This window comes from Cnephaeus nilssonii, assembly GCF_951640355.1.
Source record: "Cnephaeus nilssonii genome assembly, chromosome: 14".
Lineage (NCBI taxonomy): Eukaryota > Metazoa > Chordata > Mammalia > Chiroptera > Vespertilionidae > Cnephaeus > Cnephaeus nilssonii.
This window is the reverse complement of record NC_137085.1, coordinates 2580348-2592351: the sequence shown is the minus strand read 5'-3', so window position 1 is coordinate 2592351 and position 12004 is coordinate 2580348.

The window sequence follows — 12004 nt, the reverse complement described above, 5'->3', positions numbered from 1 at the left end:
GTGTTTCCTCAAGTCCTTGCCTCTGCTGGGCCTGCACGGGGTTCTGAGGCCGTTGGGGACCGGGGACTCCCCGGCTCTGGGTTTGGCTGGGCAGGACCCCAGCCTATTTCATTCCTGTTTACCTTAGCCAGAATTCCCCTGAACAAGCCTGTCCGAGGGTGTGGGGTGGGGTTGGACATTTGCATGGGGAGGTGGGAAACCTCCTCGAGGGCTCCCAGTTCCCGTCCTGCAGGCCCGGCTCCTGCAGCCGGAGGAGAAGGGCCTCTAGCAGCCAGCGCGCCGGAGCCCACAAGGCTGGAGACCTCCATCCCCCTCCGGTATGGGAGGTGGTGAAGCCCACGCAGGGGTAGGGACTTGCCCAGAGCCACCCCGTGGGCCAGGCCTGCAATGGGCTCCTGACCCCCGGGTGAGGGGCCTTGCCCTGCACCTTCTAGATCTGGGGAAGTGGGAGGGTGGGTGCTGGACACACACACACACACACACACACACACACACACACACACACGGGAGCTGCTTTGCATGTTCCTTGTTTGCTAAACAAAACCACAGCAATACCAGGATTTCAGCCACTTCTGCACAGGGCAGGGCGGGCCGAGAGCGAGACAATGCGCCTTTCTTCATGTGCCCAGGTTCAGGGTGACCAGGATTCAGCCTGTGGGCCCCTCCACGGAGTGTCTACACGGGGGTGGGGGGCGCTGCAGCCTCAGAGCAGAGGAGGCTGACCCCGTCTGCACGCTGCAGAGAAAGGGGGCCCGTGTGGGCAGGTATGGGGGCGCTCCGTGAAATCTGCTTCTCCCTCTCTTCTCCTCTCCCCCGACAACAGAAGCAGCCGTTGGGTTAGGGGCTGTGTGGAGTGCACCCTGCCCCTCCCCCCTCCCCTCCCCTCCCCGGAAGGGCGGGTGTGGCCACTGGAGGAGGCTCAGAGGGCACCAGCCCTCAAGCCCGTGCACTTCTCAGGCTGTGAGCCGAGTTCCCCGTCAAATCCTGTCCCTTCCTCAGGATCAGGCCTGCTCATCCCACTGGGACTGGTGGCCGACCGGTGGGTGCGGTGGGGAGCCCCCAACTGTGTGATTGGAGGGGGTTCAACTGTCTGTTGTCCGCTTCTCATCCCCCCACTTCCTCCTGCCTGGACTCCCACCACCCGGGTCGCGGTGTGGGAACCGGGGGGTAGTGTCCAGCCTGAGAAGAGGACGTGGCTTCCCTCGGCGACGCCAGGGCACGGGGGGGCCACAGAGGGGAGGCGGTGGCCCAAGTCACACCAGTCACAGCGCCTGTTAGCGCCCGTCACGCAGAATCCGGGTTTTCTGACCCCCGTCTAGGGGCCTTCCCAGCAGGGATATAGGGGTGATTGCATGATGCCAGGGGACCCCGTTTATATGGAACAGGGTGGGACTGGTGGCCTCTGAAGGTGCACAGGGAGAGGGGGACTGTCACATGCCTTGGATGGCCGCACTGACCCCACTACTGAGGGCCGGCTGGGTGTGGGCGGGGCCATGTGAGACTTCAGGAAGGTGCCAGGGACTCAACCTAGAGCTTCGATGTACTCATCAGCAAACAGCAAAGCCAGTATTTTACCATGAAACCAACTGGCCACATTAGGGAGCAGAATGCAACCTCGGGATTACTTTTGGGAGAAAATGTCCCATCAGTGGTGGCAGCTTCAGGCTACACCCCCAGCCCATGTGCTCTGTACCCTCCTGCATGCCTCCTGCATGGGGGTCATGTGGCCCCTGCAAACAAGTCATACCCCAGAAGGGAACCCCCCCACGCCCCCTGCCCCAGCCCCAGGACCAGGGCCCCTGAGGGACACACTGGGAGATGCCCAGAGGAGGCGGCCATGGCATCACTGATGAGGACGGAAATGTGTCTCCAGGGCCGGCCCAGGCCTGGGTGTGTGGCTGAGCTGGCCCCAGCCCGTCCCCACCTGCCACTGCCCCGAGTGGAGAGTGCTGGGAAGGAGCGCATGGACGGCAGGGGAGGAGGCAGGGCCTGGATGCGGGGACAGTGGGGGAGCGGAAGGGTGAGGGTTCTGGATTATCGAGAAGACTAGGTGCTATTCCGAAAGTTCCCTAGAGACCAACGTGGCTCCCCCATGGACTACAGACTCAAGTCCCAGCCCCTGGCCTGGCCTGGCCTTCGCTGGCCTAGACTGGCTCCTACCCGGTGTGGCGCAGGCTGCTCCAGAGAGAAAGGTGGGACGACGAATAAGGGGATTGGGGGTGGGGGTGGGGGAGGGGACAGCGGAGACCCGCCAGAGAATGACTGACAGACTCTGTTCTGGCCAGAAGCTACGAGGCTGGAAGGACCACGCGCAGTGGGGCAGACCGTGGCGCGGGCGGGGCAGCAGACTCTCCTCAAGTCACCGCAGCCACTGAGTGCTTTGCAGACCTGGCCGGAGCCGGAGCCATCAGGCTGAGCCTGAGAGAGACAACCCGCGTGGGTGCGCGGCGCGGCCCGGGAGCGCGGTGGGCCCGGGGGCTGGAGGCCCGACCCGGTCAGTGTCCCAGTGACCGCAGCACCCGGTGTCAGCCAGCTCCCGGCTCGGGCTGCCCCCGGGGAGCCCTCCCCCGGCAGGGAGCACGCAGAACCTCAAGGCCGGACTCTCGCTTCCCTGAGACCCTGCACAAGCGGCCAAGTCTTTCCCGGGGAGTCTCGATGCCGTTTCTCACCCTCGCGCTTTGCCCACGGAGTTCCCGCCACCTCTTCCCTCCCCGAACCCTGGAAGCCCAGCTCAAGCACAGAGATTTCCCACGCGTGCTCCCCCCACACCCTCCGTTCTGCTCCTCGGAATCTGAGTTGAAGAAATAGTCATGGGTGGGCACAGCGCGCAGCCACAGGGCTGTCTTCTGAAGGCCATGGCTCATGGGAAAAATTGGGACATCCTAAGCTCTCGCGAGAGGAGACTGTCTAAGTGACTAAGGGTGCTCCCATCTTAAATTCTCGCGAGAGGAGACTGGCTGAGTGACCAAGCTAGCTCCCACCTTAAACTCTCGCGAGAGGAGAGTGACTGAGGATGCTCCCACCTTAAACTCTCACGAGAAGACATTGGCTAGTGACCAAAGATGCTCCCATCCTAAACTCTTGCGAGAGGAGACTGGCTGAGTGACCAAAGATGCTCCCACCTTAAACTCTCGCGAGAGGAGACTGGCTGCATGATCAAGGGTCTGTCCACACAGGCCGAGCAGCCACGGGAAGGACAGGGCGTGCTATGCAACGACCTGGCGCTGTGTGCAGTGAAAACTACCGTTTCTCGATAGTGTGCGGCCCTGCGAGAACAGCACAGCCTACTCCTGCCGCTGCAGAGAAACAAACCTGAAGTCCAGCCAGCCATGGGAGGCAGCTGTTTTGGTGGCCAGGAAGGGGGGCTGGGTCTCCTTCTCCATGCCGTCTGCAAAAGAGACTTGGATTTGTGTGTGTGTGTGTGTGTATCATTTTTTACTAAAAATTTTTTTGAAGAGAAAATAGATTTTGCACAGCAAATGTGTCAACAGAGGAAGCTGTCCGTGATATCGTAATGAAAAGTGGTTTAAAAATCACTATGCACCATATGATTCCATTTTGTTAGTTGCAAACACGGGGAAGGAAGTCCGCGGGGATAGAGTGGCGTATCAACACTGGCTGAGTACGGGGGTTGTGCGTCGTTGTCTCCTTGTTTTTCAGGGTGTTTGTTGTATTTTTCTGTAGTGGGCACACCTGATAACATTATCAGGGGCGTCAGATAGACTCCCTCTGCACAAACACCATTTCCCTGCCTTGCGTTGGCCTCCCCGCCCCTCCCTGCAGGCGCTGGCCTCCAGGGTCCCGTGGGTGTCCACGCTCAGCTGGCCCCTGGGCAGGTTCCTTCCTCCTTCACGGTGCTGGCTGGTCTGTCCCCAACCCCCAGCCCCTGTACCCCTCCTAGCAGGTACTAGGCGGAGCCCAGCACCTAGGAGGTCCCCAATAAGTCTAAGATGGACATACTACCCCCTCAGGGCCCTTGGCACCTCCTTGGCAGGTGGGGCGGGACCCCCAAGGTGGAACCCCTGGCTTGGGAGCAGTGGGGCGCACACTGGCTTTGGGGAGGACTGGTGTCCCGCTGCCATTGGGCCCCAGGTAGGAGCCAGGCAGCCCCAGGGCTCCATGGGGAAGGGGGGGTTGGTGCAGGAAGGCAGGAGGAGGGAAATCTGAGGCAGGGGCTGTGCTGAGCGGCGGGCTCGGGTTTGGCCTGATAAGTTTATCACCGGGTGCCGGCTGCCAACCGTCAGCATGGAGCAGGCGGCGGGAGAGGCTCTGCCGATAGCGCCTTCCCAGTGTTATCAGGGGCCGGTGCTCAGAGCGCGGGAGAAGGGGAGCCTGAGCGAGGCACTCCAACCACTTCACCCCAACGAAAGAGCCGGGAGGGAGCGGCCTCTGAGGTTCCTTGGGGGGACCCTCCACATCCCAGCCACAGGAGCCCCTGCAGCGGGGAGCGAGGCCCCTCGGCCACAGGCTGGAGACCCCATTTCTCCCCGTCACAGCCTCCAGACCAAGGAGTGGGCCCCATGCGTCCCTACTTTTCTGCAAGGCCAGAGAAAATGTCCCTTTTTCTGGAAGGTTCCCCGCCCCAGAACGCAGGAGGGAGCCTGAGGGAGAGGCCAATTCCTCACCTTCATCCAGCCATCCTCTCCTCTCCCCGCCCTGTGGGGGCCTCCCCAATGTCCAGCCTGGCACCAGGCCTGTGGTGTCTGCCTGGCTCCCACCTGGGGCCCAATGGCAGCAGGACACCAGTCCTCCCCAAAGCCAGTGTGCGCCCCACTGCTCCCAAACCAGGAGTTCCAGGTCACCACTGGGGGGGGGGGGGGGGCGGGAATGGGGACAAGATCATCCTTCCTTGCCAATGAGGAAACTGAGTCTCAGTGAGTGTAGAGGAGGCCAGGCCTGGCGGCCACCCCCAGCCCCGGAGGCCCTGCAGGGAGTGCTCCCCGGGGCCCACGCACAGCCACAGGCAGCCTGGCCTCGGAGGTGGACACCACCTGGCGGAGGGAGCGGACCCCAAGGTCTGAGTTATCTTGGGGGCGAAGGGCTTCATGGTGGATTTAAAAAATTCCTTTTTCTCGGCCTTTCCTGGCTTTTCCCTGATTTTTATAACCATGTGGAGATTTGTGCTTGGGGGTGTGTGTAGAGAAAGGTGATTTGTTTAAGAGGGAGGGAAGAAGAGGGTCCCCAAGAGTCCCTGGTTGCCGGGGCCTCAGCCAGCAGTCTGCAGGCACCCCTCTGCCCGGCCTGGGGCGCAAGCAGAGCTCAGGCCTGTGGTGCCTGTGGAGCGGACAGTGTGATCCCCGGAGTGCCATGTGACAGGCCCAGGACCCTCCCGGGCACAAAGACCCCCTAAAGGTCCGGGAAGCATTCCTTCATTCATCAACTCCTTTTGTCCAGCGCCTGCCACCAGCCAGGCGCCATTCTAGGTGGCGGAAATGGTAGGGCCCTCGGGAAAGCAGACACAACGCCCTCCTTCTCGGAGCAGAGGAGATGGACAGAGCCAGGGAGACCTGGTGCGGGGAAGGGAGTGGGTCCACGTGGGGATGGTCTACGTGGGTGGCCAGGGCGAGCCTCACTGAGAAGCAAGAGAGGGAGGGGAAGGAGAGGAGAGGCCCTGGATCGCTGCGGCCCCCAGTGGCCGGGTGACGTCCAGGGCTTCCTCTGGGCCTCAGTTTCCCTGTCTGTAACATGGCACCTGTGGTCTTTAGAACGCTCTAGATTAGTCTGCATGCTCCAGGGGCCCACGACATCCATAGCAACTTAGATCTCCGCCAGCTCGTCTCTAATCTGTGTTGAGAGGTTACGAAGGACCAGACAGCACTGCAAGCACATTATAGAAGTGAACTCTCTGAAGGAGGCACTATGATTATTCCCATTTTCCTGATGAGAAAACTGAGGCCAGACAGGTTAAAGCACTTGGTAGGTCCACAGGCGGCTCACTGTTAGCGGCGCCTGTCCACACCTCTTGACTCTGACCCGCTGCTCTGTCCACACGTCTCACACAAACACATGTAGCTGTTGTTCTTTTCATTGCCAATGGCTCTGACCTCGGTGTACAGGCCCGGGCTGGGCACCCTGGGCCAGCGTCCTCCGTGCCATCACGGGGTGAGCAGAACTGGGCCACACGCAGGGGCTGCGCCTGCTGACAGCTGGAGCCACAGACGCCAGGCTGAGGCTCGGAGCTATTTCTGCAAAGGGTGACTTGGGACTTCCTCCCGGATCTCGTAAAAATAACAGGGTTATCGGGGCGCTCAGGCTCCTTCCTCCACGCAAGGAACCCTGACATGATTTCTGGGGAAGGCCGGAGCCCCCGGCCGCTCTCGCCCGGCGAGGACTTATCTCTGGGCTCAGCTGGGCAGGAAGGCCGCGAAGCGACCACCGTGGGCAGCTCTTCCTGCCCCAGAGCCCCTTTTGGGAGCAGCAGGGGATGTGGCCACTGACTCAGGGGTGTCAGTCACCCCTGGCCTCAGGGCTGTGGTTGCCCATCGCACTCTGAGGGGAATCAGAAATCAGGGGGCAGAACCTCTGCCGGGGCGGCCTGACCTCCGCTCCCGGGGGCCCCCCTGCCCCCTGCACTCAGCGTGACCCTGTCTCTGTGCATGGCCCACAGAGGGGGCTGCAGAGAGGGGCCCTGGGCAGCCCGCCCACCTGCTCTGGGGATGTCTCCCACCTTGCAGGCCCCAGACGTTCAGGCCGGATGCAGGTGACTCCCCTCAGGGTTGTGAGGACCTCAGGACCCTGTTCAACAAGCATTTGCTGGGTGTCCCCCCCGGGCCGGGCCACCCAGGGGACACCGGGAAGCTGGGGGTCACCAGCCCAGCCCAAGGTCAGGGAAGTTGACTGGAGGAAGCAGACTCTGACAGATCAAACTAGCCGGACCTGTCCAAAGTGGGGAGGGCAGCCCCACACCAAGGAGCCAGCAGGTGCAAAGGCCCTGGGGCAAGCTAAGGCCCCATCTGCCGCTCCGCTCCATCCTGCTGGGGGAGCCGTGGGGGCTGCAGCAGGCCACTGTGGAAGGCAGGGGGACCTACTGGGGTCCATGTTCACCCCAGTCACAGCTGCCTCTCAGGACCCCTGCTGTCCAGTCCCTGGTGGCTGAGAACACACCACCTGCGGCCCAACCGAACTCTGCTGGGGGCAGGCGGAGGCCCCGATCCGAGCCCTCGGCAGCTCAGCAGAACAATCTTAGCTGGAAACCGTCACAGCGGGTTTCCTCCCAGCGCCCCTCAGGCCTCAGACTTATCTCCGCCCCAGCTGCCTTGCCCCCCGGCCCCTCCAACCACCTCCCCTGGGTGATTCAGCAAATCTTCCCTCCCTGGGGGGAAATGAGGGGGAAAAATCACAATGTCAGATTACAGAGCCAACTGTAGGGCAGGCCCCGGGCTGGGAGATAAGGGGCCCCCTCCCCCCCAGCCCCTTCGGCAGATAAACCTGGAGGTGGGCTGCTGCAGGTGCGGGTGCGAGGCCTGGCCTCCAGGAAGTCCGGCGGCAGGCGGGCCGTTAGGTGGCCCGGCCACCAGGCCACCGTGCAGCAAGCCAGGCAAAGAGGAAGCACCCCTGGCGGGCACTGGTGTGGCCATCCCACCCCCGCCCCGAGGGAGAAAGAGAAGCGGGGGCGGGGGGGGGGGGCTTCTCAGAAACTCGCAGGGAGGGTGCCCACGAGTGCTCTCCACCCTGCCCTCTGCAGCTGGGCCTGCAAAGCCCGGGCAGGGCCGAGGTGCTGAGGGCGCCATCCTCTAGGAAGAGGGAGTGGGAATGCACCCCAGCCCTGGAGCCTCCAAGGCCCGCTCAGCACTGGGCCCTGGGGGTGTGTGTGGGGGAGATCCTGGCCTCCAGGCTAGAGTCTGGCCAGGCCTGCAGAGCGCCCTTGGGCCCGACTCTCCTCAGGCCGCTGGGCACGGAGGAGCAGGGAGCGAGGCCTGCAGGCTTCCCTGCCTGGCGGAGGCGGGAGGACAGAATGATGGGTTTGAAGTTAGCCTTGTGCAGAGTTCTGTCATCGTTTCTCTACTCTGCACACCCCCTTGTCTGTAAAATGAGTGATCCTGCCCCCCACACACACACACCCACACACCCAGGGCTGCCCTGCGGAGTAAGGCGCACACACAGCCTGGAGCGGCCCAGTCTCTGGTCTCCAGCTCCAGGGCTCGGGGTCAGGGTCAGGGTCAGGTTGGAACGGGGTGGCTTGGGGACGTGCCTGGCCCTCGGGCTCGGTCGGGAGCCTCTCCTGCTTTACTGGGAAGTCTCAGAGGCCCCGAGGGTGTGGCGCAGCGACGGGGAGCGTGTCCATGCTGGGGAGCCCCTTCTCCCGCAGGGGCCTCCACATGCAAAAGGAAGGTGGCTACTCCGACGGGTCCACAGTCCTCGACCCTGCAACTTGGCCAAGCACCGCCTGCTTGTTGGCCGCGGGCGCCGGGCGCTGAGCCAGAGACAAGGAAAGCCAGCGGCATCCCTCCCGCAGCCCGACTCCAGCGCCCACCCAGACAGGGGGCAAACAGCGGGGCCACCACCCGACGGGACCCCATTCCCTTTGGAAAGGAAGGAGCTTCTGAGGATGCGGCAGGTGAACACGATGCTCAGTGACACAGGACTGATACTGCGAGTCCTCTCCTGAGGTCCCAGAGCAGCACAGTTACGGAGACAGAAAGCGGAAGGGCGGCTGCCGGGCTGCGGGGGGGCTGGGAGGGGCGCGGAAAGTTACTGTTTAACAGGTAGGGTTTCTGTTTGGTGAGATGGAGAGTTCTGTGAGTGGATGGGGGGATGGCTGCACCACAGTGTCGGTGCCACTGAATCGGACACTTAGAAATGGTGAAAGCAGCCCTGGCCGGGCTCAGGGGTGAGGGTCAGCCTGCAGACCGACGGCTTGCGGGTTCCATGCCTGGTCGGTGCATCTGGGTTACAGTTCCATCCCCTGCCCCAGTTGGGGCGCATTCGGGAGGCATCCAATCAATGTGTCTCACATCTGTTTTTCCCTCCCTCCCTCCCTTTCACTCTCTCTTTAAAAATAAAATAAAATAAAACTGGAAAAATATCCTCTGGTGAGGATTAACAACAAAAGGTTAAAGTAGCCGTTTTTATATTTAGCGCCATAAAAAATACCCCCACAGCTGGTGGCTCCGTGTGACCTGGACGTACCCTGAACAAAGGCCTGAGAGCCAGTCCAGCCCAGACAGCGCCGGCCCCGGGGAGAGAGGGCGGGAGAGGCTCCTCCACCCAGGCCCACAATGCGGAGCCCACTCGGGCTGGAGCAGGAGGGAGCCCCAGGGCTGCGTGGGGCACCCAGGGCTGAGCACCCACAGGCAGCCCACGGGGATCCTCGCCGCCTCCTTCCCTTCCAGACGGGCCCTGCCTGACCCGCCTCCTGAATGCGGCTCCCTCCTAGCAGGGGGGCCCTCACTCCTCCTCCTGCTTTCAGCTCACAGGCCCCCCCGGGAGGCTCCCCTTGCTGCACGGACCCCGCAGCCGCACGCCCCGCGACGCTGACCATAATTGTCCTTGCGCAGCTGCGTGCACTGTTGGAATGCCTTCCCCAGCACCCAGCACACACACACTGTGCAATGGGTGGGGGGATGGAGTGATGGGTGGATGGACAGATGGACAGCAGACAAACGGATGGGCCTGCCCGCGGCCCACCCCAAGGGGCAGGTGCCTGGGGAGGGCCGGGCCGGGCGGGGCCTTGCTAACCCTCTGGCCAGGACTGTGCGCGCAGCTTGGAAGCGCAGCCGTGTGGGCTGAGGACCCGTTTGAGAACTGCTTTCCCAGGGACCCCGCTCGCAGCTGCACCTGCGGGGCAGCCCCCGGCTCCATGAGGCCCAGCTCGCAGCCACGTGAGCAGCCGGGAGGCCCGGCCAACGCGGCCGCCTCCACCCAGCACCTCCCTCCGATTTACAGCCGGACACCGCCCTGGCCAGAGTTGGACTGAGCTTTGAAGAACCTCCCCCCGAGGCTGGTTAATGCACAGGTAAACCCTGCCCACGGAATCAGGGCTCATGCTGAGCAGGCTGCGAGGGGTCCGGTCCGCCGGGCCAGAGGCGCGGGTCCCAGTGTCCAGGATGGCAGCCCCCCTTCTCTCCCTATTCACCACCCCTCGCTCTTTACCTTCCCCATTGCCCCCTCCCCGCCTCCTCCCCATCTCTCCTTCCTTCTTCCTGGTCTTTCATCCCGTGTCTGGGGTTCCCCGAGCGCCTCTTTGCCGCAGAGACCCGGCCTGGAATGCCCAGGGGCTCAGGGCCGCCCGGCCGGGAGGCGGACAGCGCCCCCTGGTGGCCGCGGCCGCAGGAGGCTGCGGGGGCCGGAAGCGCGTGTCGCTGGGGTGCGGGTCTAGGTTCACTCATTAGCCATCACCCATTGGGCGTCTGTCTGTGAAGGGTGCCTCAAACGGGCCAAAGAGACCCGCCACCATCAGCAATCAGGAGGGGGGTCCCGGAGAGGGGCCTCTTCAAAGGGGCAGGGGGTGCGACACCCTTTCTCAGAGGTTACCCCGAGATGAAGAGGATGGGGACAAAGGCATCGAGGCCTGGGGCGGGGGGGTGGGGGGGAAGAGGAAGCGGAACCCCAAGGTCAGGAATTTGGAATTTGGGGGGTGGGGGAACAGGACCCCCCCGAATCTGTTAAAGGGTTTGGGGTTTCCCTCCTGCAATGGGGAGCCACGCGAGTCTGAGGGGCGGGATCCGCTTTGCATTTGAGGGGGAGAAGCGCCCCCTGGCTTCTGGGGAGGGGGAGGCACCCCGGCCCCGCGCCAGGTGGTGAAGCCCCAGACCCGGGACAGGGGGTGGGGTGGGGAGAGTGGGGGGCTGCCCAGCGGGTCGGGAAGAAACAGCTCCGGGTTTAGGGCTAGTGCGCAGGCAGGACGCAGCCCGGCCACGGGGACAGGTTACAAACGGGCGCGGCCCCAGTGGGGGGACAGTTAGTGACGGTCTAACATAATCAGACACACCTGCCCCAACAGAGCCTTCCAGATACCTGACCCGGCTGGGAAAGGTCACGCCACAGGGTTCTCGCTGCCCTGCCTGCAGGCTGGAAACAACCCAGGGGCCCCTCGCACAGGCGGACCGTCAGGCCCGGGACAGAGCGCGTCTGTCCGTCTGTCCGAAGGAAGGAGGAAGCCGTGCGTGAATGGATGCGGAGTAATGGCCACGATAGATGGCCCAGGGAAAAGGGAAGGCACAGCGGGGAGTGTCTCTGAGCTGCCACTTGTGGATTCATAGTATAATCCGGAGGGTAACCAGTGAGAGGAAAATAAAGCAATAAAATGTAATTAGTACAAAAGAGGAAGAGGAAGGGGAGAAAGGGGAAATAGGAGAGGTGGGAGAACAGAAGATGAATAGTCATACGAAAGGTTTGGACTTAAGTACAGGGTGGGGCAAAAGTAGGTTCACAGTTGTGAGTACATGAAACAGTTTTATTCTTGTATTATTATTATTATTGTATTATTTTCCATATGAACAACTGTAAGCCTACTTTTGCCCCACCCTGTACATCGGCCTTACATTAAATATAAAACCATTAAATGCTCCAGTTCAAAGACAAAGGATATTAGACAGGAGGTTAGAAAACACACAACTACATCCTGCTTACAAGAGGCAGGCTTAAAATACAAGGGCACAGAAAGACTGAAAGGGAAAAGATGGAAAAAGACATACGTTGTGAAAACTTTAACCAAAACAAATCTCTTGTAGCAATATGAAAAATCACACAAGTTTAGACTTTCCTCGCAATAAAGAGGAATCTTCTGTGAGGACTGGAGGGCCATTTACCAGGGATATGTAGCATTTCTAAATTGATATGTACGTAACACGGACCTCAATTACAAGCAAAGCAAAACTGACAAAACTAAGAAGAGAAATAGGCAAGCTGGCAACCGTAGTGGGAAATTTTAACACATTTCCCATAGAGGGAGCCAGGCACACACATGCGCACACCCGGGAAAGGGTAAAGGGCATTGCACCTGACACCTGCGGAATACAGTTTCCTGATGTACCTAGAACACTTAACAAGACTGCACACGAAA